The sequence below is a fragment of the Hemicordylus capensis genome, chromosome 1, assembly GCF_027244095.1.
Source record: "Hemicordylus capensis ecotype Gifberg chromosome 1, rHemCap1.1.pri, whole genome shotgun sequence".
Taxonomy (NCBI): Eukaryota; Metazoa; Chordata; class Lepidosauria; order Squamata; family Cordylidae; genus Hemicordylus; species Hemicordylus capensis.
Window position 1 is genome coordinate 357,296,225 of NC_069657.1, and position 25,313 is coordinate 357,321,537.

General features: G+C 42.2%; 1 long non-coding RNA gene across 1 annotated transcript in view; it reads left to right on the top strand.

Moving 5' to 3' along the window:
* The first annotated feature begins 4,166 nt into the window (after positions 1 to 4,166).
* Positions 4,167 to 25,313, top strand: part of LOC128346782 (uncharacterized) — a 30,715-nt gene continuing 9,568 nt past the window's right edge. Inside the window, exons 1-2 of the long non-coding RNA XR_008317211.1 lie at positions 4,167 to 4,220; positions 5,785 to 5,981. This is a non-coding gene — a long non-coding RNA (uncharacterized LOC128346782). The remainder of the gene's footprint in view (positions 4,221 to 5,784; positions 5,982 to 25,313) is intronic.

A 25,313-nucleotide genomic window follows, 5' to 3' on the forward strand; every position in this document is an offset into this window, starting at 1 on the left:
GTGACCTGTTGCAGCTACTCGTGAGACTAGCCTCTGTGCATTGTACCGGATATTGCTGGGAGCGAAAATATTTGACCCAATCACAGTATAAACTGCATACCTGTGGACAAAGAAGGGATCCACAGGAAAGGGAAATTGTTATAGGGCCTGGAAGATGTGGGAACCAAACCCGGGAGAGTGGCAGTGTGAGAGAAAAGAGGAGGAGCATCGCTGAATCCAGCATATTAGTGGGGGCTTCAGTGGCTGGATTCCATCCCAGAAAGTACAGAGCATGTTTCTGGGAATTTTCTGTTGGTGTCAATAGGAATATCTCTTCTGAGGCACATAGCAGCCACATGGGACCTGATCCAAATTGGGACTGTGGCAGGCAAAAGGCTAAACTCCTCCCCTCCCATGATGAAGTCTCAATTTGGATTGCCTCCTCCTAAGGTTACTATTGAGAAAAAAGAGACAGGACACAATACAAAGCAAGCAGCACCTGTCTTATGTATATTGACCCATTGTGGTCCACCTGCTAGCCAGGTCTTTAGTAGGTTATGGAAGACAGGAGCTTCCATAGGACAGCAAAGAAGCTGTTAGTACTTTGATTTGGAAAGCCCAAGTTCTGAATTCTAGGGCTGCTTTACACACACTTGCAGCTTGAGGGATGCAACATAAATAAAATGTATAACATTTTTCTGTTTTTTAGTTTAAGCATGTGAGGTATGTGTGAATGAAGCAGATATACCACCGCAGGTGGCACTTTCATATCTTCCCAAATAATTACTGCTTTTCAAAGCACTCCAGCATATGTTTAGGTGCCAGTGATAACAGAAGAGAAATCAAATGCTGTGTAAACCGACCCATAGTTAGCTTTATTGTGGCCAAGAAGAATGGGGATTTGGAAATAAAATTTGAATTGAGCTGGGTTGCAAAATAATAATAATAATAATAATAATAATAATAATAATAAAAGCAATGACAATGTGGAGTACACAGTTAACAATCAATGGCGAGACACTTGGACAGGTTAGCATTAGAAGAGGTATTTTCCAAGGGGACTCACTATCCCCTCTGTTGTTTGCAATCGCCATGACTCCACTTTCACAAATACTAAACAAAACAAGCCTCGGATACCAAACATCTAAAACATCAAGTAAAATCAACCATCTGGTGTACTTGGACGATCTGAAGCTGTATGGAAAGTCCCAGTCAGAAATCGAATCACTGCTAAACACTGTCCATATATTCAGTAGTGATATAGCAATGTAGTTTGGACTACAAAAGTATGCTGCATTAATAATGAACAGAGGGAAAATAAGAAAAACAGAAGGAATAGAACTGCCCAATGGAAGCAACATCAAGAACTTGGAAGAGAAAGAACCTTACAAATACTTGGTCATTCTCCAGGCCGATAACATTGCACACACTGAAGTTAAAATAAAAATTGGAAATGAATACATTAGGAGAGTTAGAAAAATCCTCAAGTCCAAACTCAATGGCGGGAACACCATACAAGCCATAAACACCTGGGCTATACCTGTTATCAGATACACTGCAGGAATAATAGACTGGACCCAGGCAGAGCTAGAGATGCTAGATCGTAAGACCAGGAAAATCATGACCATCAATCATGCTCTACACCCCCGTAGTGATGTTGATAGGCTATACCTCCCTTGCAGCTCAGGTGGAAGAGGAATGCTGCAAGTACATCAAACAGTAGAGGAGGAGAAAAGAGGCCTCGCAGAATATATAAAGGACAGTGAAGAAGATGCACTTCAAATGGTCAATAATGAGAAACTATTAAACACCAATGAAACAAAGCAGGCCTACAAGAAAGAACAAGCCAAGAACCGAGCAAAAAATGTAAAAATAAGCCACTGCATGGTCAATATCTGCACAATATAACTGGAAAATCAAACAGCACCAAGACCTGGCAAGGGCTTAAGAATGGCAACTTGAAGAAAGAAACTGAGGGTTTAATATTTGCTGCACAAGATCAGGCACTAAGAACAAATGCAATAAGAGCAAAAGTAGAAAAATCCACAACAAACAGCAAGTGCTGCCTTTGTAAAGAAGCAGATGAAACAGTGGACCACCTAATCAGCTGTTGTAAAAAGATCACACAGACTGACTACAAACAAAGGCATGACAAGTTAGCAGAGGTGATGCACTGGAACATCTGCAAAAAAGACAAGCTACCTGTAGCCAAAGATTGGTGGGACCATAAAATAGAAAAGTTGTAGAAAATGAAGATGTAAAAATATTATGGGACTTCCAACTACAAACAGACAAACAACTGCCACATAATACACCATATATAACTGTAGTCGAGAAGAAAGAAAAGCAAGTCAAAATAATCGACATAGCAATACCAGGGGATAGCAGAATAGAAGAAAAAGAAATAGAAAAAATAACAAAATACAAAGATCTACAAATTGAAATTGAAAGGCTGTGGCAGAAGAAGACCAAAATAATCCCAGTAGTAATTGGCGCCCTAGGTGCAATTCCAAAAGACCTTGAAGAGCACCTCAACACCATAGGGGCCACAGAAATCACCATCAGCCAATTACAAAAAGCAACTTTACTGGGAACAGCCTATATTCTGCGACGATATCTATAACAACAACAAGAACAACACTGATAATAAAATTCAGCCATCCCAGTTCCTTGGGAAGGACTCAATGTCTGAATAAATCAAACCAGTCAATAACACCTGTCTGACTGTGTAAACAAGAAATAATAATAATAAGTAATAATAAATAAGTAAACTTTGTTAGCTGCCCCATTAGAAATTGTTCTCTGGGCTGCTTACAATGCAACATTAAAACATGAGATAAAACCACAAAAGAAATTAAATCATAACAGACCAAAAAAAGGTGGAGGGAGAAAATACAAAATACAATACAAAAACAATTTAAAAGACCTTTTAAAAACAAACACTTAAAATCAGATCAAAATTTTAAAATGTAAAAGGCCCAAGTGAAGAAGGCAGTCTTCACCTGGCATCTAAAAGAACAAGGTGATGACACCAGCCGAACTTCACTAGGGAGGCTTTTCCATAAATGGGATGCAACTGAACAGTGCCTCTCCCTGGTAGCCACCTGCCTCACCTCGTTTAGCAGGGGCACTCAGAGCAGGGTCTCCAGAGAAGACCTTAAGGTCCGGGTTGGGACATATGGGGCAAGGTGCTCTCTCAAGTAATCTGGTCCCATGCCAGTCAGGGTTTTAAAGGTTAACACTAGCACTTTGCCAGGTTGGGCCCAGAAATGGACTGGGAGCCAGTGCAGCTGATGAAGCCCTGGTGTAATATGCTCAAAACATCCAGTCACAGTTAATAATATTGCAATATAATATTTTGTACCAGCTTCAGTTTCAAAGGCAGCCCCATGTACAATGCCCCATCTCCTGCTAACTCGGCAAAGAGGCACCTTTTAAAAGTGGTGATTCTCTTTATTCAGCAGGGGGAGAGTAACTGGCCCTATCCACCCCCAGCACAGTACCTCCAGTGACTGTTGCTGGTGTATATCTTATGTTTCTTTTTAGATTGTGAGCTCTTTGGAGGCAGGGATCCAGCTTATTTATTTATTATTTCTCTATGTAAACCACCCTGAGCCATTTTTGGAAGGGGGGGTATAGAAATCAAATTAACAACAACAACAACAATGCATTGCAGTAATCCAAGCGAGAGTTTAGGAGAGCATGAGTAACTGTGGCCAAGCTATCTCTATCCAGGTACGGTTGCAGCTGGTGTATCAGCCGAAGCTTGATAAAAGGCACCCCGAGCCACAGAGGCCACTTGAGCCTCTAGTGACAGTGCTGGATTGATGAGCATCCCCAAACAGCAAACCTGGTCCTTCGGGGGCGGGGTACAACCCCATCTAGAACAAGCTGAACTTCATTTACTCGGGCAGTGAAAGCACTGACCAACAGTACTTCTGTCTTGTCTGGATTGAGTCTCAGCTTGTTCACATTCATGCAGTCCATTATTCCATCCAGGCACCAATTCAGGACAGTCACCACCTCACCTGCATCTGATGAAAAGGAGAGATATGCCATCTGCATACTGATGACACCTCAGGCCAAATCTCTGGATGATTTCTCCCAGCAGTTTCATATAGATGTTAAACAGCATAGGGGAAAGAATGGAACCCAATGGAACCCTGCAGCACTCCAAAGCACAACTGCCAAGGGCTTGAGCAGTAACTCCCCAGCACCACCTTGTGAGAACAGGCCTCAAGGTAGGAGCAGAACCACCTCCAAGCAGTGCCTCCCACACCCAACTTGGCCAGCCTATCCAAAAGGATATCATGGTCAATGGTATCAAAAGCCACTGACAGACCCAAGAGAATTAATAGGGTTGCACACACACACCCCATCTCTCTATCTCTCTCTGCACAGGTCATCCCACAGGGCGACCAAAGCATTTCCCAAAGCTGGGCTTGTAGCCTGATTGAAAAGGATCCTGATAGTCCGTTTCCTCCAAGAGCAACATAGTGGTTAGAGTGTTGGACTAGGACCAGGAAGACCCAGGTTTGAATCCCCATTCAACCATGAAACTCACTGGGTGACTCTGGGCCACTCATGCATTTCTCAGCCTAACCTACCTCACAGGGCTGCTGTGAAGATAAAAATCACCATGTACACCACTCTGAGCTCCTCGGAGGAAGCGCAGGATATAAGCAGAGAGATAGATAGATAGATAGATAGATAGATAGATAGATAGATAGATAGATAGATAGAGCTGGTCAGCCACTACAACAGGGCTGTTCAGCTTCGGCCTTCCTGCAAATGTTGGCCTACAATCCCCACAATCCCTGGCTATTGACTGCTGTACTTGGGGATTATGGAAGTTGTCATCCAGAAAGAGCTGGAGGGCTGAAGTTAAGCAGCCTTGCACTTACACACACAAGCACCTGGCCCAGGAAGGGAATATTGGCCACAAGTAGTTTACATCCTCTGGATTTCGAACTGGGTTTCTTTAGGAGTGATTGAATAATAACTTCCTTCAATGGAGCTGGGACCACTCCCTCTCTCAAGGAGGCATTTAGAACCTTTAGGATCCAGCTAAAATCTCTCTCCCTACTAGATTTAATAAGCCCATGAAGGCAAGCGTCAAGCATGCTCATGGTCGGCCGAACTAGACTAAACACCTTGTCCACATTTTGGGGGGACCAATAATTGAAACTCAAGCAAAACTAGACCAGGTTTTACTCTGGGCACCTCTCTCAAAGCTGCTGTAATCCCACAGAATCTCCTTCCTCTGCATACTTCTGTGTTCCATCCTAAACTGTGACACTCCCCAGATCTGTAGGACTTACATAGACTTTGGATAATACATGTAGGGCATCACTTGTCTCTCACTGGAATTCTACTTTTCTGCTAGGAGGCAAGAGGACGTGCTGCTTTCACTACTACTTTTCTAGGGTGGGTGTTGCACTGCAGCAAGAATGGGAGATGGGTAGTGAAGCTCACCTAGCTCCTGGCTCCTTATCACTTGCATTAAGATGATTAACCAGACAGAAAAGCAGAACTGGTGTGCTGTAAAATCTGTCCAGGAAAGCCCATCTAGAGTGCAAATGCTGTGCAAGCTTTATAATATCCCTCTCCAAATTAAATTTCCAGCAATGCTTACAGGACAGAAGATTAATTAAGGGTAGGATGGGAAGTGGTGAAAGTTCAGGTGAGCTTAAAAAAATCGTTCAAGTTAATGGTGTTTGCAACTTATCTAAGTTACTCTTAATGATTTTTCTGTTAATCTAGTTTGTTCAGAAATCAATGTTTTCCTTAAATGTGATTTTGCAGGGGCTGACTTTGTTTTATCTTGCTTATGGAAAGAGGAATGTGCCCAAGAAAGCTGGAAGCCTGTGAGGGATCATTCATTGTGCACTCAATCTTTCTAATCCTCAAATTCAATGTCCTTCAGTGATTTTTGAATGATGTATTCAGATGCTCGCCAGAGCTAAATTGTTTTCTTAGCTGACATTAATGCTGTGTTCTAGGTAAGCGTTGCCTGGTACAAATATAGAGCAATTGAAGCATTGATTGAAGAATATAGGTTGTACTATTCAGGAAGACTTAGGAATTGGATCCATTCTTAAGTCTTTCACTGATGATGGCCCTGCTTCTTCAGGGAGTGATGGATATGTGTTTCCCCACTTTCTTTATCAGTAGGGCATAAAGATGGTTCTGGACCTAATGTGATACAAAAGAGAAACTGGCTTTAAGAGTTGTGTAGAAGAGGTCATTTTGGCAGGGCTAATTTGCCTGAAGGAAAGAGGCCAAAGCTTGGGAGAAGCTAGTGAATTCCTGTTAATGGTGTGACACAGGACTGATACAGATGCCACATGGAACCAAATTGGTTTGACACAATGTCCTCTAGTCTCAAAAGCACATACTCTCCCCTCTCCTCTTTACTGTTCCTTAAGGAAAGTAAGCTTATGAGATTACCCAGCTGTGTGTGTGTGTCCCTAACAACTTTGCAATGCCTAGACCGATTTGAACCAAATTTAGTACTGTTGTAGGGACATGTCAACAGCATAGTGGTGATGTCATCCACCCTGATTCAAGATGGCAGATGCATGAACGTTTGAGGAGCAAGTGGGCTAACTTGTGAACTGCACAACCAATTTGAACCAAATTTGCTACAGCTGTAGGGGACACAAAGGGACACCTCAATGGCATAGTTTGTGATGATAATGATATGTAAAGAACCTCCATAGAATCTATCTCCAAGTACAATTTTTTTAAAAATCCGGCATATAACATATAATATATATCTATTATAAAACAACCACTCTTATAAATCAGATATTTCATACATTAGTAAAACCTTCACAATGATCCATATGAACTTAGGGCGATGAAACAATTCGGGTGACGACTGGAACTACGTTGGAGGAAGAGCCGTGACGAATCCAACTGAACATGAGCTAGAGCCCATTTTAGGGACTACTCCGTGGCAATGGGGGCAGTGAAGAATTTTTTTTCTCCACCTCCATTGCATCTACTCTTGCTGTTCCATGTAGCAAAGACATTGATGTACCCCACCCCCAGGTAATGGGGGAGGAATAATCTACAGCCCGTTGTGATCAGTTTGTGTGTCACTTTGCAGATAAAGTCGCTCGTATCCGTGCCAATTTGGACTCCAGAGTTTTGGCAGTTCCGGCAGACGTGCCTCTGGTCCCATCTGGTCCCATTGTGTGGGATTCTTTTCATTTGGTGCGGCCTGAGGCTGTGGACAGGCTCCTGGGCAGTATACGGAAGACATCCTGTGCTCTTGACTCTTGCCCTTCATGGCTAATAAAAGCTGCCAGGGAGGGTACAGGTAGATGGTTAGAGGTGATTATTAATGCCTCATTAAGGGAGGGCAGGATGCCATCGTGCCTCAAGGAGGCGGTGGTAAGACCATTATTAAAAAAGCCCTCCCTTGATCCCTCCAACCCAATTATATGATTGTCTCCACTGCTGCTTCTTGTATTTTGTACTGGTTTTATGCTTGTGTTTTAATAATTGTTTTTTTAAAAATCAGATATGTTTTTATATTTTCAGCTCAATATTTTAATGTGTCTTATTATTATTATTATTATTTAAAAATTATTGTGAGCCGCCTTGGGATTTTCTTAATGAAAGGCGGGGTATACATTTAACAATAAAATAAATAAACAGATAAATATATCTTCCAGGATTGATGAGGAATCACAGGTGTGAATGAGTGTTACATATGATTCCTGGCATTATTGAGGAACCCAGGCTGTGTGCAAGTAGTCTCTGGCAGTTAATCAGTGTGAATGATCTCAAGGTCTGGTCTGAAGGCATGACAGGCAATGAACTTGATGAAGACAGGCAGGCTTTGTTCTGGCTAGAACCTGGATGGGAGACCCATGTATGCCACCTTTGGGGGTGGGATGTAGCTCAGTAGACTATCTGCTTTGCATGGTCCTGGGTTCAATCCCTGGCAGGTAGGGCTGGGAAAGACTCCTGCCTGGAAACATGGAGAAAATGCTGTCCGTCACTGTAGACTACTACTACTACTGCTGCTGCTGCTGCTACTACTACTACTACTACTACTCGACAATATTGAGCTAGATGGATCAGTGGTCTGACTTAGTACTTTTATTAGGGTTCTGCATGGGCCAAATTATCAGCCCAATCCTGGCCTTTCTTGCATTAGGATAACAACAAAGCAGAAGGTGGTCATGAGAGCTCAGAGGAATGCAGCCATTATAGGCTAAGACAACTTTATTGTGTAACAGGAAGAGACCAGTTCAACAAAGATACAGACAGGAAGAAGGAAGGGACTCCACCCCTAATTAAGATCACCACTAGCAAATGCTAGTGCCACTTACTGGCTGGACATATTACAACAACATTTCCACACAGTCAGGATTGCATTAAGCAAGTAATGATCTTTGCCTTGATGCATGAAGGTGAAGCCTTGAACCAGCTTCTTTGAAGAAATCAGCAGCCATCCGGTAGCAGCCAGTGCCACTTTCCTTGCTTGGCGCCACCTTCCCTGGCACCAGGGAAGGAAGCAATGTCATGATGTTCCATCCTTTCCTTGGTGCATTACTGAGGGTGTTGGAGGACGGCAGTGCCCAGTAACTATAGAGCATGGCCATTGGGATGTGCAAGGAAAAGGACACAATGTCATTATATTACTTTCTTTCCTGATGTATTCTAGGTCCAGATTAGCTTAGAGAGCGCCTTCTTCTGCACGATCCCCACTGCACATTAAGGTCATCTGAGGAGGTCGGTCTCCAGTTACCACCAGTACATCTGGTGGCAACTCAGAGGCAGGCCTTCTCTATAGATGCTCCTGAGCTGTGGAATGCACTCCTTGCAGAAATCCATAATTTGAATTCATTATTGGCCTTCAGGAGAGCCCTCAAGACCTATCTGTTTGGCTTGGCCTTCCAGGGTTTTTAAATTGTTGTAATTGTTTTTAACTTCTTGTAACCTGGTTTTCCAGGGTTTTAAACCATTTTGAATTTTTAACTGTTGATTGTTTTATGGTGTTTTATAGTTTTTAACTGTGAATTGATTTTAATTGTTTTGTTTTGTTTTAATGTAAACTGGCCTGAGCCATTTCTGGAAGGGCGGTATAGAAATCAAATAAATACATAAAATTCTAGGGTGGCACCAGGCAAAGAAGAGTGGCATTTCTTTAAAGAAGCTGGCTCTTTGCTAAAGGTATGCCCCCTGTTCCAATCCTGTTTGATATGATACCAATACAATATGGTATTGTATTGAATAAGTTACCAGAAGCATTTTCCTCTGGAATCCTTTCTGGAGAAAAATGCTTCAATAGGGCTTGCATTTCCTTGGGCTTGGTTGGTGATTTGATGCAATGCACAGCTCTAACAATTACATCAGAGTTTAGACATAATTCCCCATCCAGATGAAGAGTCGATCACTTCCCAGTTTTCTGACAGAGACAGAGAGGATGAGGGCCAGAGAATGAGCATGCATTCAAAACTGTGTGGTGCTTTAAGGATGGATTCTCAAGCTGCCTCTGCTGTGCAGCCTACTTCTGTGAACTTTAATCAGCCCTCAGTTTGGCAAAGAGCTTTGTTTTTCAAAAACAGGGCTACTTGTTTTGACCCATAAAATGCTTGGCTTTTAGAAAATGAATTTCAAAGCTGCTTTGAAAACAATTGGATAATCATGTCATAGCAAGAACATGACACTGAAGTTAATGTTGCTGCATTCACAATATATACCATTAAAGAACACACTTTCTTTTTCTATTGCTAATTTCCCCATTTGAGCTACAGGTGCTGTTAAGTAAAAGACAGAAATAAAACAGTCAAAGAAATCTCTTCAAAAAAAAACCCCATGCATTGCTGTAGTCAGTAACTGATGTTTTTTCTTAGAGATGATTACGTTCCTATGCAGAACATAGCAAAATTATCACAATTTCCCTCCCCCCCCAATGCTAGTTATGTTTCACAAAGGCAGTTCAAAGCCTAGAATATTCTGATACACATTCAGCCTATTTTTCTTCTTCTTTGCCTAGCTTGTTCAAGAGTTTGTGTATCCAGCCAGTTTTTTTCTTGATAGAAAGTAAATTGGATAGAATTGGACATAAGGAAAGTTTGGGATAATTGTTCACTTACAGTGGGAAAACAATACCTACGCTGGCAATTGGATCTGACATACTACCACAGCATCCTTAGAATTTACATTGGAATGCCATCGATGCCTGTGCGTTAAGAACAATTTTGCAAGTCATTCAAATGCATTATAAGATGCTACTGGACCTGTAGAATTTACTATGTAATTGTTCCTCATCCTCGGATTGCACAGAACATTTTCCATTGCATTCACTTTTGTGGCAGTCTATTAATTACATATAGATTTTTCAAAGTACTGTAGAAAGCTTACCATCTGTGGAAGTTGCAATTTTTTGAAAACTGTTAATAGCCTTGGTGAAAAAAAGTACACTGACCTTATATTGACTAACACTAATACAAGGCTACAGTTACTTTCCTAAGCATGATCACAAGGGCTTACTTCTGAGCAGCCCAGTCCTAAATGTAAGTATAAAGGCTGAATCAACAAACCTTGTTTCTGAGGCTGCCTTAGAAAGTTCATGAAATTACTAATAGGACACAGTGTAATAAGGGGTCTTCTTTGAATGGCTCTGTGGGGAGACTCAGTGGTGCATAGTGGTTTACGAGACCAGGGGAAACTAGGTTCAGATCCCTATTTTATGAAAATAGCCACCTAATGGGTCAATGGGGAAATGACTTGATTATCAATCCAGAGGTCGCTGGTTTGAATCCCCGCTAGTATGTTTCCCAGACTATGGGAAACACCTATATTGGGCAGCAGCAATATAGGAAGATGCTGAAAGGCATCAGCTCAAATTGTGCGGGAGATGGCAATGGTAACTCCCTCCTGTATTCTGCCAAAGACAACCACAGGACTCTGTGGTCACCAGGAGTCAAAACTGAGTCAATGGCACACTTTACTTTTTATGTAACAAACAATAAATGCATAACTCCTGGTTCAGCTCTATAGAGGAATATTGATCCAGTTCAGATGTCATGCAGAGCCAAGATTAAACTTTGGCTACATATGTTTCAAAGCCTTGAGAATACATGCTGTTCTTCATGTGTGGGCCTCAGAAAAATTCTGCTTCAAATTTTGGATAGAAACAAGCTAAGATTAATTGTGACATCTGAACAGACTGGTGCTGGCTTATTCTAACCAGAGGTCTTAAAATAAACCATAATCTGAGCCCTGCTTCAAACCTTCAGTTCTGATCATGGTATATTTTAAGGCCTCTGGTTAGAAGAAGCCAGGATCAGACAGTCCAGACATCACAACCAAACCTGGCTTATTTCTAGCTACAACAGGAAAAAGAATTCTTTCAGGCTCACAAATGAAGGGGAGAGAACAGTGCACACCCTTGAGGTTCTGGGATGTTGCATGAAGCCAAGGTTTAATCTGGGCTCTGCATGATAGCACAACTGGCTCTCTGGAAGGAAGGAACAAGCAGATACTTCTACGAACCTGCCTTACACTGAATCAGATCATTGGTCCATTTGATTGATTGACTGATTGATTGATTAAGTGCCATTAAGTCGGTGTTGACTCTTAGCGATCACATAGATAGATTGTCTCCAGGATGATCTGTCTTCAACTTGGCCTTTAAGGTCTCCCAGTGGTGCATTCATTGCTCTCGTAATCAAGGCCATCCACCTTGCTTCTAGGGATGTGCACAGAACTGGCTGGCCTGGTTTGGTTTGAGTCCGGACTGGACAGCTGTTTGGGCTTTCCTCTGGCGTGGTGGCCATTTTGGAGGCTGCCACGCCTGCAATAGGCCTCTGCGTGATGCAGGCCACACAAAGGCCAATTGCGCAGGTGAAGCAGCCTCCAAAATGGCCGCCACACTGGAGGGGGAAGGCCCAAATGGCCCGTTTGGGCTGCAAGGAAGGCTGGCAGGGGGAGGGGAAAACTCCATGGAACACCCGCCCCCCGCAGCCTCCAACAACTCCCCTGGAGGGGATAAGTGACATTTATTTATTTATTTATTTTTTAAAGAAAAGACAAAAAAGGCTGCAACCCCCTGAACAGTTGGGGGGTGTTCAGTCCAGGGTCAGACAAAACAGGAGGTGGTTCGGTTCAACCGTGAACCATCGAACCGAATCGGCTCGACATCGAGCCGGTTTGTACATCCCTACTTGCTGCTGGTCATACTCTTCTCTTTCCTTCAGCTTTTCCCAGAATTATGATCTTCTCAATGTGTCCAAAGTATGATAGTTTGAGCCTGGTCATTGTGCCTTGAGTGAAAATTCTGGATTGATTTGTTCTATGATCCATTTGTTTGTTTTCCTGGTTGTCCATGGTATCCTCAAAAGTCTTCTCCAGCACTGAAGCTCAAAAGTGTCAATACTTTTTCTATCTTGTTTCTTCAAAGTCCAGCTTTCACATCCATAGAGTGTCACAGGAAAAACCATTGTCCGAACGATTCTAATCTTTGTAGGTATAGACACATCACAGCATCAAAATATCCTTTCCAAGGCCTTCATTGCAGCCCTTACAAGTGCTAGTCTGCAGCATATTTCTTGACTGCTGGATCGTTTACTGTTCACTTTAATGTCTTCATTTTCAATTCTGAGGCTGGTTGCTGTGCCTGTTGTCATTAGTTTAGTCTTCTTTACATTTAGTCGTCGTCCCATTTTTTCACTGTGCTCCTTGACTTTCATTACCAGATCTTGCAGATCATCTGCATTCTCAGCTATCAGAGTGGTGTCTTCAGGTTATTGATGTTTCTTCCTCCAACTTTAAAACCACATTCATCTTCCAGTCCAGCTTCTCTCAGTATATGTTCAGCATAGATTGAAGCAAAATGGCATCTGGAACGAAAACTCCTGACTAAACCAGCCGTCAGGGCTTTCATCAATCGTTTGGTCTTATCACCTTCCGTTGGCCAGAAGGAGGTCGGTATGTGTGCGGGGCTTGGTCCTCCTCCTAGAGGTGGGAGTCTAGCGGGTCTTCAGACCCTAAAAAGTCTGGAAAACCCTGGATGAACATCTGGAGAGACCTTTCCGTGATCATCGGACCGAATAAAGAGAGGCTTTTCATTGCCTAATTACAGACAACCTGCTCTATTCCTCTTATCTTATCTTTCCTAATAAATCTCTGAGATGGCCATGGCTGTGAGTTTGGCAGATCTACAGGGGTTTTTTTTCTTCTTCTTCATGGAAAGCTCTTGCTTTTTTTTTTTTTTTTTTGCTATCTTTACTTTGCTGGAGATCTCAGCATTCCAATGCAAACAGCTTTCAGTTTTGCCCTGAAGAGGTTTTTTTTAAAAAATGTCTGATATCCCAGCAACTACTTATTTCTTATTTTAATCTTAAGCTTTAAACTACTCACAGGATTTGTTGGAGATTATTATGGGTCCCCCCCCTTCTCCCTCTCTCTTTGTGAACCTCCCCCTCCTCACCTCGAACTTCCCAGCACGGCTGTGAGTTTGTCAGATTCACGGTTTTCTTTTACTGTCAACTTTTGCTTATTTTCTGCTATTTTCTATTTTTGAATCTTTCTATCGACTTGACCAGAGAACTCAGCATTCAAATGCTATCAGCTTTTAGTTTTGCTTTGAAGAATCCTTTTAAAATGTTGGAGGCTACAGCAATTACTTATTTTATTTTGATCTTTAACCTACATGTAATCTGTCGGAGATGATTGTGAATTTTGTTAAGACATCTGCAATGGAGAAGAGGAATGGTGAAGAAGATTGGCTTGGAGAGAAAAGCAGCTTTTTAATGGGTCTTTTAAAAATTGCTTTGCAATGCCACATATCTACACATTTAACCAACTTAAATTTTACTTACAAAGTCCCAACTGGAAAGACTCAGTTTATCTGCGTTAGGGAGGATTTGCCTGCCAGGATCTCAAAAGATCTTCCCTGGATTTATAGTTCTTTCTGTTTGTACGGCTGACAAGGTGTTTTATGGCTGGACAATTATCTTCCTATTACTAACCATTTGAAGCTCTGACTGGAGAAATGAAATGAAAACGACTGGTGAGAACTGGCTATTTGGCACAAGAAGAGGAGGACTGATTTCCTATGTTCTATCTTTCTTAGTGGAATCAGGACTTCTCAGTCTTTTGTAGTTCAGTACCATTGATGGAACTGCCATTCAATCACAGTTCATGTCAATTAGCATTTTGTATCGGGATCTTGACTTTACTTTGAAGAATTTCTGAACTTGTTACTCAGCTGGGATGGAGTGATGATGATTTTTTATTCTGGTGTTGCAATCATGGTACTTTTTTGCCAAATACAGGGAGGGGAAATTGGCATGGGGGGAGACAGCTAAGTGGTGTTTCACTTTAAGATAATATAAGAAGATGGGGGTCTTTTAGGGGTCTTTTAAGTATTCAAAAATTATTTAAAAGTTTATTTGCTTTAGCTATATGTCTTTTGGGTGTGTTTTATTAGAACTACCTAGTCCTTGGAGCTACGGCGAGATTTGTGCGGAAGGATTCTAACTGAAGGAATTTTACTGTATAGAAACTTGATAAGCCTTTCTTCCCAGGCATGTAAATGTTCCGGCAGTGTTCAGTCTTTCCCTTAATGAGAGCATGTCCTTGGACACTGGCTTTAAGATTTGATATTAACCCTATGTTATGTGAGTCAGCCGAGATGTTCACCAATTTTTCTTTTGTTCTGTCTTTGTGCTGGGATAAATGAAAAGCGCGATATTTTTTAGTGGTGTATCTATCAGTATTTTATTTTTCTTTGCTGATATATTTTTAATATAATGGAATTATCTTCCCTCTCTTACTTTTCTTTCCTCCTGAGCTTGTCCCCCCCCTCCTCCTTTCCTTTCCTTTTGAAGTCTCCTCCCCTGCCTTGTTGCTCTTTTTCTTGAGACATTTGATTTATTTAGGGTTTCACATACAGGTTTTAACAGAGTATAATTAAATAATATACCTTATTATTGTATTTTAATGTATCCCCTGTGTTAATTGTTCCTTTATTCTTTCTTTTAACCATTAAGATTTAGGAAACTCCTATATAGGGTTTAGCATTGAAATAACCTACTCAGGAACTTAGATTTTTTAAGATATACCAGAATGGTCCAATGACTTAAGGAACTGCTATATACCTTTCTGGAAGAAACGATAATTAATGTAACTAATTTAGGGTTTAATATATAGGTTTTAACTTTGAGTATAATTCAATATTATACCTCATTAATCGGCCTTTCAATTAGGGGACTCTATATAACGGTTTAAAATTGATAACAACCGAATTAGGAATTGGGATGTTGTATGATAAACCCGATAGTTTTAATGACTTAAAGAATTGCCACAGATTTTTGTCCTTTGTTTCTTTGTGTTTCTCTTTTCCTTTTCATAGAGGAGATGATATATATGAAGAATGAGGGAATTTTAAATTTAAGGCATAAGATTATTGGCACTATTTTATTATATGATAATAATAGCTTTAAAAAGACTACATACCAAGATATTTTATTTGGAATACTCAGTGTCTGACTTTTTGGTACTCTTAAGACTTGGTTTGAACAATTAACTAGATAGCCTTAGCTTCTAACTGAAATCAAATTTTAACTTTTATATATATATATATATATATATATATATATATATATATATATATATATATACACACACACACACCTTTATCATTCCTATTTCCCCCCCTCAGTATCTTTTTAAATTTTCATTTCCTCCTATTGGCTTCCAACGGTTGTTATGAAAACTGTATAACGGTAATTGTTGAATGAACTGCTTGTTGTGATGCAAACAATCAGAAGGAAATTGAGAAGGATTACATATATGTACGGGGAGAGATCTGGGTGACATAGCTTGATAGCCTATTCTCCCTGTGGGGGGTTATAGAGACCAGTTTTGGCTGAAGTTAGTCTATCTCTTCATGAAAGAATATCTTTCCATTTATCTCTCCGGTTTTTTGTTTGTTAAATGAAGAGGAGGACTGCTAAAGGTTTAACTGATTTCTGTCACTTACTTTACTGTGACTTTTTGCATACCTGTATGGGACGAGATGGGAGTTTTGATTACAAAATATTGGTGGATATGTGGCTTCATATATACAATATGTATATCTTTTTCTTTTGGTAAAACCTGTGTTTTAATGCTTATATTTTCTTCTCCATGGAATTTTTATGTTTTAAATCGTTCTTCTGAGGCCAAGGTGAGAGTTCTTTGTGAGGCTCAAGGTTCATTTTTTCTCTGACAATTGGATTTAGTTTTTAGATGTACCTTCTAATTTTTTTACAGATTCTCTTAATTCATTCAAGTATACTTAAATATTATCACTCTGGAAAAGTCTTTTTTTCTCTTTTCCCTGCTTTCTTTGCTGTGGATGAGTAATTGCTCTTATTCATGTATAATTATGTCAGTCTCAGAGATGTAACCATTTCTATTTCTATTACTAATAAAAGCAAAAATTCTTGCAGGGGAAAAAAGTATATGTTCAGCATATAAGCTGAATAAATATGGAGAACGTATACAGCCTCATCTTACTCCTTTGCCGATCTAGAACTAGTCTGTTTCACCATGTTCCGTCTGGACTGTGGCTTCCTGTTCTGTATATAGGTTTCTCATGAGGAACAATGAGATGTTCTTGAGCACCCATTTTCCTTTTCTTTTCATACATATTCCAGAACTTGACATGCTCGACACAATCTAAGGCTTTTCTGTAGCCCATAAAGCACATATTGACTTCTTTTTGGTATTCTTTGGCTTCTCAATTATCCAGTGTGCATCAGCAATGATCCTCAGCCTTTTCTGAAACCAGCTTGGATATCTGGCATTTCCCTTTCCACGTAGGGCTGTAATCTGCATTGGATGATCCTGAGCATTATTTTGCTTGCATGTAAAATTAAGGATATTGTGCTATGGTTTGCACGATCTGTTAAGTCTCCTTTCTTTGCTATGGGCATGTAGACTGACCTCTTGCAGTCTGTTGGCCACTGTGTTGCTCTCTAAATTTTCTGTCATAGTTTGGTTAGAGCTTTGACTGATTCTTCTTCTGTTGATTTCCATATTTCTGTATCTATTCCATCAATTCCTGTAGCCCTCCAACTTGGAAATGACCAGAGTGCTGATCTAACTTCATCTTCCCGTACTAGAGGTTCTTGCAAGTAGGGAATATCTTCTAGAGTATCTTGGATGTTGACATCCCTGCTGTACAGATTTTCAGTATACTCCTTCCATCTCTGTTTGATCTTCTCTGAATCAGTTACTATCTGTCCTTTGGCATCCTTTAACATACCAATTCGAGGTTGGAACCTCCTTCTGAGTTCAGAGATCATTTGGAAAACTTGCCTTGTTTTTCCGTGTCTGTTTCCATCCTCAAGGTCTTTTCAGATGCCATTGTAATACTGCTCCTTGTCTCTTCTAACAGTTTTCTGAAATTCCCTATTAAGTTCCTTCTTGACATCTTTATCTTTCTTGACTTTCGCTTCTCTCCTCTTCTTGGCAATTTCCACCATTTGTTCTGTCATCCATTTTACTTTCTTCCATTTCTTGGTGTTTGGCAGTCTCTTTTCACATTCATCCTTTACAACTTCTTTGATTTCATTCCACAGTTCCTCTGGTTCCCTATCAATGAGGTTCGGAACTTCAAAGCGGTTCCTGATGTTTTCTTTGAAAATGGTGGATACATTCTCAAGATCATGTAATGGAAGCTGGATAGTAGGGGTGTGCACGGAACCGCGGAGTTGCGGTCCGGCACTGGGGTTGGGGATTCCAAACAAGTTCGGGGGGGGGCTTTACTTACCCCCTCAAGAATGCCTCCGTATTTCTTGAAGTAAGCGGGCGGCATACCTCCCTGCCGCCCGCTTCATTCCCCCTCCTCCGCGGCTGCTAGTGCTGCTAATCTTCAGTGTCAATCAATACTCAATCGGGCGGCAGGGTATCTCCCAGTCCCTGCCGCCCGGCTCTTCAATGCCCCCCGACTTAGGTTGAATAACCCTGCCGCCCCAGGACCCCTGCCGCCCCTTCCCTTCCTGTCCCATGCTCAGGGGGTCGGCAGGAGAACTCCCCCGCCGACCCCGTCCCCTTCCCCGGGCAGCTGCGCTCTAAGGTTAGAGCGGGCGGCGGGAGAGCTCCCAGCCGCCCGCTCGCTTCCCTGGCTGCGGCGCTGCAAATGGCTTCTTGGAAGCCTTTTGCGCAGGCGCACTTCCAAGAAGCCATTTGCAGCGCCGCAGCCGGGGAAGCGAGCAGGCGGCTGGGAGCTCTCCCGCCACCCACTCTAACCTTAGAGCGCAGCTGCCCGGGGAAGGGGATGGGGTCGGCGGGGGAGTTCTCCTGCCGACCCCCTGAGCATGGGACGGGAAGGGAAGGGGCGGCAGGGGTCCTGGGGCGGCAGGGTTATTCAACTTAAGTCGGGGGGCATTGAAGAGCCGGGCGGCAGGGACTGGGAGATACCCTGCCGCCCGATTGAGTATTGATTGACACTGAAGATTAGCAGCACTAGCAGCCGCGGAGGAGGGGGAATGAAGCGGGCGGCAGGGAGGTATGCCGCCCGCTTACTTCAAGAAATACGGGATTTTACTGGAAGGGGTGAGTAGAGCCCCCCCTGTTTTGTATAGAACCCCCCACCCGAACCAAAACCACCCCGTGCCCGGACCGGTCTGGAGGCCTTTAGAATGGCCTCCGAACCGGTCCGTGCACATGACTACTGGATAGCTTTGTCTTCCCGTTTTAGCTTGACTTGGAACTTGCACATAAGCAGTTTGTGATCTGTTCCACAATCGGGCCCCAGCCACCTTTTTGCTGTTATAACTGAGCACTTCCACCTCCTTGCACCAATAATGTAATCAATTTGATTTCTGTGTACTCCATCTGGTGAAGTCCATGTGCATAGGTGCCACTTTGGTTGTATGAAGAATGTGTTAGCATTTAAGAGATCATTTACTTGGCAGAAGCTAATAAGTCGTTCTCCTGCTTCATTTCTGTTTCCTAGGCCATACAATCTGACTGTGTTTTTTTCTTTACCATTTAAAGAGGAAATCTAGCTTCATATTTATACTGAAAGCTGGTGGGTCTCCAGAGTTTTAGAAAGAGGTTTGTCCAGAACTACCTGGAGATTCCAGAGATTAAACCTAAGGCCTTCTGCATGCAAAATATGTGCTCAACTACCGAGCAACAGTCTCTCTCTCCGTTTGTAGTTTTCTACCTGTAATAGGAAGAATTGATGTGAACACCTTCAAAGCTCCAAAGTTCTTCATTTTCTTTCCCAGAGCTTCGTACTCAAAATTGTTAAAGTAACATCTCCATTATGGACTTGCATGATCAAAGCCATGACACTCCATGATGAAAGAATTGATTTCAAAACAGTGGTAATGACTTCATCAGCAGGTGCCATTAAACATAATTGTTTGTTTTTTTAAAAAATAGGGAATGTGAACACCTGGTGCAGAGCATAGTGCTGCACCCCAAGAGGGTATGTTTTCCACATATTCACTCAGAGAAGCTATAATTCTAGAAATTGCTTCTCCAGTTAAAATTTCCAATTATTCTTCAGTGTTCTTCCTCTTTTGTTACAAAAAGCATTGTGTAAAATTTGCAAAAAGCTTCCTTCTGGAGCTGCCTTTTTAGGTTCACTTCACAAAATTCTTCTGAGGATAATCTGGTGGGTTTGGGCCTCCTGTAGCAGGAGCATGGTCTGATCTGGGTTGGGTTGCATTAGCAGCACCACTCCTGATATCTCCTCTAAATTTTAAAAGGATGATAGAGAAACAAAAAGAAAAGCAGACAGAGTGAAGTCTGGAACAATGTAATATTCGCCATGTTCACAATGGACCCGCAGTCCTGTTCCACTCTTTGGGTGTAACAGAGAGCTCCTCTCTGCAGTCAGTGAGACTCTCTGCAAGACTGCAGTGGAGGGGATCTGATTGCCTGGGCTTCCTTCTTGACTGAAGAACAGCCCCAGCAGCCAATAAGAGCCAGAGCAAGGGAGGAGCTTCCTCCCTCAAACTGAATAGTAAGACTGTGGTGCCGCATTCAGATGTAACGCTGGCACTGCTAAACCAGAGGTACAGGCGGTGGAACTCACTACAGACCCAAAGTACAAACCATAGTCTGGGGAGGGAAACTGTGGATCAATTTTTGGTCGAAACTGCAGCTGCATGCATTCGGATGTACACAAATTTTAACCAGAAGCCCCTTCACCTCTGGTTTCATATTACATCTGAATGTGGCCTGTGCCAATTGCTTAACCACACTAGGGTTACCATGGTTAAGCATTTGGGAGTGGGCAATGAAATGTCATGGTGGCTGTGTTTCCTGCCCCCTTTGGCAAGAACACAAGTTTCAACTAACCAGGATTCCTACTTAACCCTAGATTGGGAACTAGCTTCAAAGTTCAAACTATGGTTTCAGCTTTTGTGTTAATGCAAATCAGAATCAGGGAAAAAGTAAATAAATCTAGAAGGCATTAGCACCAAGAAGTGTACCTAAAATATATGTGTAGCTCAAGGTGATTATAGGCAAAAAAAACCCACTCCACTTTAATTTCCTTTAATCTTGCCAGCAAGTGGGATTAAAGAGGGGCAAAATGATTAATCTTTCTTTTATTTTCTGAAGGAAAGGAGCTAAAGTTAAATGAGCAGGGAATTGTTAGTCCAAAATAATTTCATAAACTCAGGGCAGAGTTCTTATAAGGTTGGAGATTTAGTACAGCAATGGTGAGTGATTTTTAAAAATAGCTCCATGCAGTTGTGAGTTGAGCTTTCAAGATCTGAAAAACAAATTGTATTAAATACTAAACATTGCAACCCTTAAATGATGGTATGTGAATCCTGGAGGTATTCTGTTGGTGGCTTAACATTAGCAAAGTGCATACTTTTCAATACAGCACTTACATGATGGGCTAATGTGTTAGTGACCAACTCCTAGAGTCAAATTTTGCCTCAGCTACAACTCACGGACACACCATATCATACAACCCATCACCAGGAATATGGATATGAATACTTAGTACCCTAAACACCTATAAGGTATCGCTGTATGGTTGCCAACTGTTTACTTTAGCAATTTGGTATCAGGAGGTGGAGCATTGATCCCACATATTGGGTACACAGGGCATGGATGGCAATATGTCAGTGGACATGGTAACTTTAAAGGATAGGAGGTTCATTCCACAGAGTCCAAACTGCTGTCAAAGAGGCAAGCCACCTGTTCATTGGGACCTCAGGGTTCCTCTTGTTCTCTAGTTTTTGAGGACTTTGGGGGCTTTTCTTATGAAGTATGGTGTGCAGCAGCATTGCCTTGCCTCTGCCAGATAAGGAAGTACATGACCCCCCTGGAGGATGAGGGGGGCTGATTCCTAAAACCATATACATTTGAGTGGCTACCATTGCTTTGTTAGCAGCAGCCTTTTTTGGCCTTTGTCTTGTGCCATACATCACATCATGGTTTTAAACCAGCAGGCGGTCTGGCTATGGTTTACCAAGTATGTAAACTGGGACTCTAAAGCACTAGGGTTCTTCTCTACTTAAAGCCAAACTATTGTAAGTTGGGTTTTGGTAAAAGTTGCTTCTTTTCAATCCAGCTCAGCATTTTAGCTCTCTGTTGCACTTTTCCTGCTCTCAGCTGTGGGTAAAATGTCAGTGAATTGGCAATTTTTTCAGTTGTGTTTGTGGAGATAAACATAACCAGGATTTATAACAAATTTTCCAAAATGAATGTACTGTTCTTACATGTTTACCCTCTGAGATAGCAAAACCATCTTTGAAAGGGCTTTTTAAATTATGCTCCCTCATTAATTCCCCTCCCCCCAAATTTCATAGGGATTAACTACTGAAAATAAATTGTATTAGGAGGTAAATATTTTTGAAAGATAAAACTAATTGAGGTTTTAAAATGTTTTGATTTAGTTAACTCTATGAATGTTTGATGTATTTTTAATTTAAAATAGTTAACTCATAGGATTTGAACTTGTTCCTTTTGAAATATGAGGGAGGCCTTTCATTCACTAAATGAAACAGGCCCAAGTCCTGAAACCACATGCCCAGTCCCATTGAAATCAATTAGGGTTGCAACCATGTTCTTTGAGAAGGAGCTATGCCAACAGTTTATTACTATCTTTTAGAGTTATAAGGAAAAATAAGTAAAATGTAAATAAATGACTGGAGTTCAAATGAAATCAGATCCTGATTTACACAAAACCCACATGAGAATTACAAATAATCTTCAATAGACTCTGCCTTTTTAAAGGTGAAAACAACTTTTAATAAGTAAGTAAGAAAAGCCCTGCCGGCTCAGGACCAAGGCCCATCCAGTCCAGCATCCTGCTTCACACAGTAGCCTACCAGATGCCTTTGAGAAGCCCACAGGCAGGGGGTGAGGGCTTGCCCTCTCTCCTACTGCTCCTCCCCTGGAAATGGTATTTAGAGGCATCTTGCCTCTGAGGCTGGAGGTGGCCTATAGCCCTCCGACTAGAAGCCATTGATAGACCTGTCTTCCGTGAATTTATCTAAACCCCTCTTAAAGCCATCCAAGCTGTTGGCTGTCACCACAACTTGTGGCAGAAAATCCCATAGGTTGATTACCGTATATACTCAAGTATAAGCCAAATTTTTCAGCACCCAGAATGTACTGAAAAAATCAGCCTCGGCTTATACTTGAGTCATCTATCTGCCTGTGCTAAAATGTCCCCCTCTAATAAAGTACATACTGGTCACAATACTGGTCACCGATGTCTCAATTAATGTAATTTTATTGGCATTTATTTTGATTATTGAAACTCACCAGTAGCTGCTGCATTTCCCACCCTAGGCTTATACTCGAGTCAATCAGTTTTTGGGTTTCTTAGGTAAAATTAGGTGCCTCGGCTTATATTCGGATCAGCTTATACTTGAGTATATACGGTATACATTGTGTGAAAAAGTACTTCGTGTGAAGATGAGAGCTGGTCTGGCATGACTTGTCCCCTTTGCTGCCCTGGTTGCATATGAATGGGATACTTGAAGTGTGAGCATTGTAAGATATTTCCCTCAGGGGATGGAGCCTCTCTGAGAGGAGCAGAAGGTTTCAAGTTCCCTCTCTGGATTCTCCAAGATAGGGTTGAGAGAAATTTATGCCTGCCACTTTGGAGAAAGCATTGTCAGTCTGTGAAGACAATACTGAGCTAGATAGAACAATGGTCTGACTCTCTTCTTGCACAGGAGATACTCCTCCAGGGGTGGGGGCCTCCTAGTAGTGGGTGATTCAATCATTAGGGCATAGAGAGATGTGTCTGTGACCCACGTGTAGACCGCACAGTGACTTTCCTGCTTGGTGCGAAGGTTGCGGAACTCACACTGTGTCTAGGTAGGCTGTTAGGCACTGCTGAGGAGGAGTCAGCTGTTGTGGTGCACACTGGCACCAACCATGTTAGGAAATGCAGTCGGGACATCCTGGAAGCCCAGTTTAGGCTTCTAGGTAGCATACAGAAATCCAGGACCCCCAGGGTAGCGTTCTCTGAAGTGCTACCTGTTCCATATGCAGGAACAACAATACAGATGGAGCTGAGGGGTCTCAATGCATGGATGAGATGGTGGGGCTGGGAGGAGGGGTTTAGTTATGTTAGGCACTGGGATACATTTTGGGGAAAGTGAAACCTGTGCAATAGGGACGGGCTGCACTTGAACCAAGATGGAACCAGCCAGCTGGCACTTAAAATCAAGAAGGTTGCAGAGCACCTTTTAAAATGATGCCTGAGGGGTTGCCGACAGGAACTGGGTGGTATCTGCTTCGACCAGCAAAGCCCCCTAAGGTGTGAGGGTGAATGTGTTTTGGATAGATCAGAAGGGGACAGAGTAGAGCCAGGAATTGAGCAGAAGGAAACATAGGACAGCTTTTCAAATGGTTCAAATGATGGTAAGCGGGATAGCACACACTAACACCAGGTGAGGGACGCAGCGTATAGGTGTCTATATACCAATGCCAGAAGCCTCTGAGCGAAGATGAGTGAGCTGGAATACTTGGTTACTAATGAAAACATAGATATAGTGGGTGTAACAAAAACCTGGTGGAACAGTGAGAACCAGTGGGACAGGATTAGTCCTGGATATAAACTCTATAGAAGGGATAGAGACAGGAGGATTGGGGGAGGAGTGGCACTGTATTTCAAAGAAGGGATAGATTCCAGTAAGCTAGAAAACCTAGGTTTTCTAGGAGGACTGGAGTCCTCCACAGAATCATTATGGGTAACATTATGAAGACTGAAAGGAAATGTGTTACAACCGAAGGCGCTCTAACCCCTGGACCTTGGGGCTCCAGTCCATGGCCTTCAAGGTCCGGGGGGGGGGCTCCAATTGGCTGGGGAGCCCTCCCCACCGTGCCAAGCCTATGGTTTTTTTAAAAAAATTCAGCCACTGCCCGGCTGATGGGTGGCTGCCAGGGGCTGAGCTGAGCAGTCCTTTCCCCCGCCCCAGCGGTGATTGGAGTGATCTCCCGTTCAGACCAGTGGCTCTTGTTAACTGTGAGGCTGTACTTTGTCATGCCTTTGTTTGTAGTCAGTCTGCGCGATCTTTTTACAATAGCAAGCACCTCAACACCACTACAAACAAAGGCATGACAAAGTAGCAGGGATGATGCATTTTATTGTCAATGTTGTTGCTGTTGTTATAGATATCGTTGCAGAATATAGGCTGTTCCCAGTAAAGCTGCTTTTTGTAATTGGCTGATGGTGACTTCTGTGGCCCCTATGGTGTTGAGGTGCTCTTCAAGGTCTTTTGGAACTGCACCCAGGGCGCCAATTACCACTGGGATGATTTTGGTCTTTTTCTGCCACAGCCTTTCAATTTCCATTTGTAGATCTTTGTATTTGGTGATTTTTTTCTATTTCTTTTTCTTCTATTCTGCTATCCCCTGGTATTGCTATGTCGATTATTTTGACTTGTTTTTCTTTCTTCTCGACTACAGTTATATCTGGTGTATTGTGTGGCAGATGTTTGTCTGTTTGTAGTCGGAAGTCCCATAATATTTTTACATCTTCATTTTCGACAACTTTTTCAATTTTATGGTCCCACCAATCTTTGGCTACAGGTAGCTTGTATTTTTTGCAGATGTTCCAGTGTATCATCCCTGCTACTTTGTCATGCCTTTGTTTGTAGTCAGTCTGCGCGATCTTTTTACAACAGCTGATTCAGTGGTCCATGGTTTCATCTGCTTCTTTACAAAGGTGGCACTTGCTGTTTGTGGTGGATTTTTTGACTTTTGCTCTTATTGCATTTGTTCTTAGTGCCTGTTCTTGTGCAGCCAGTATTAAACCCTCTGTTTCTTTCTTCAAGTTGCCATTCTTAAGCCATTGCCAGGTCTTGGTGATGTCTGATTTT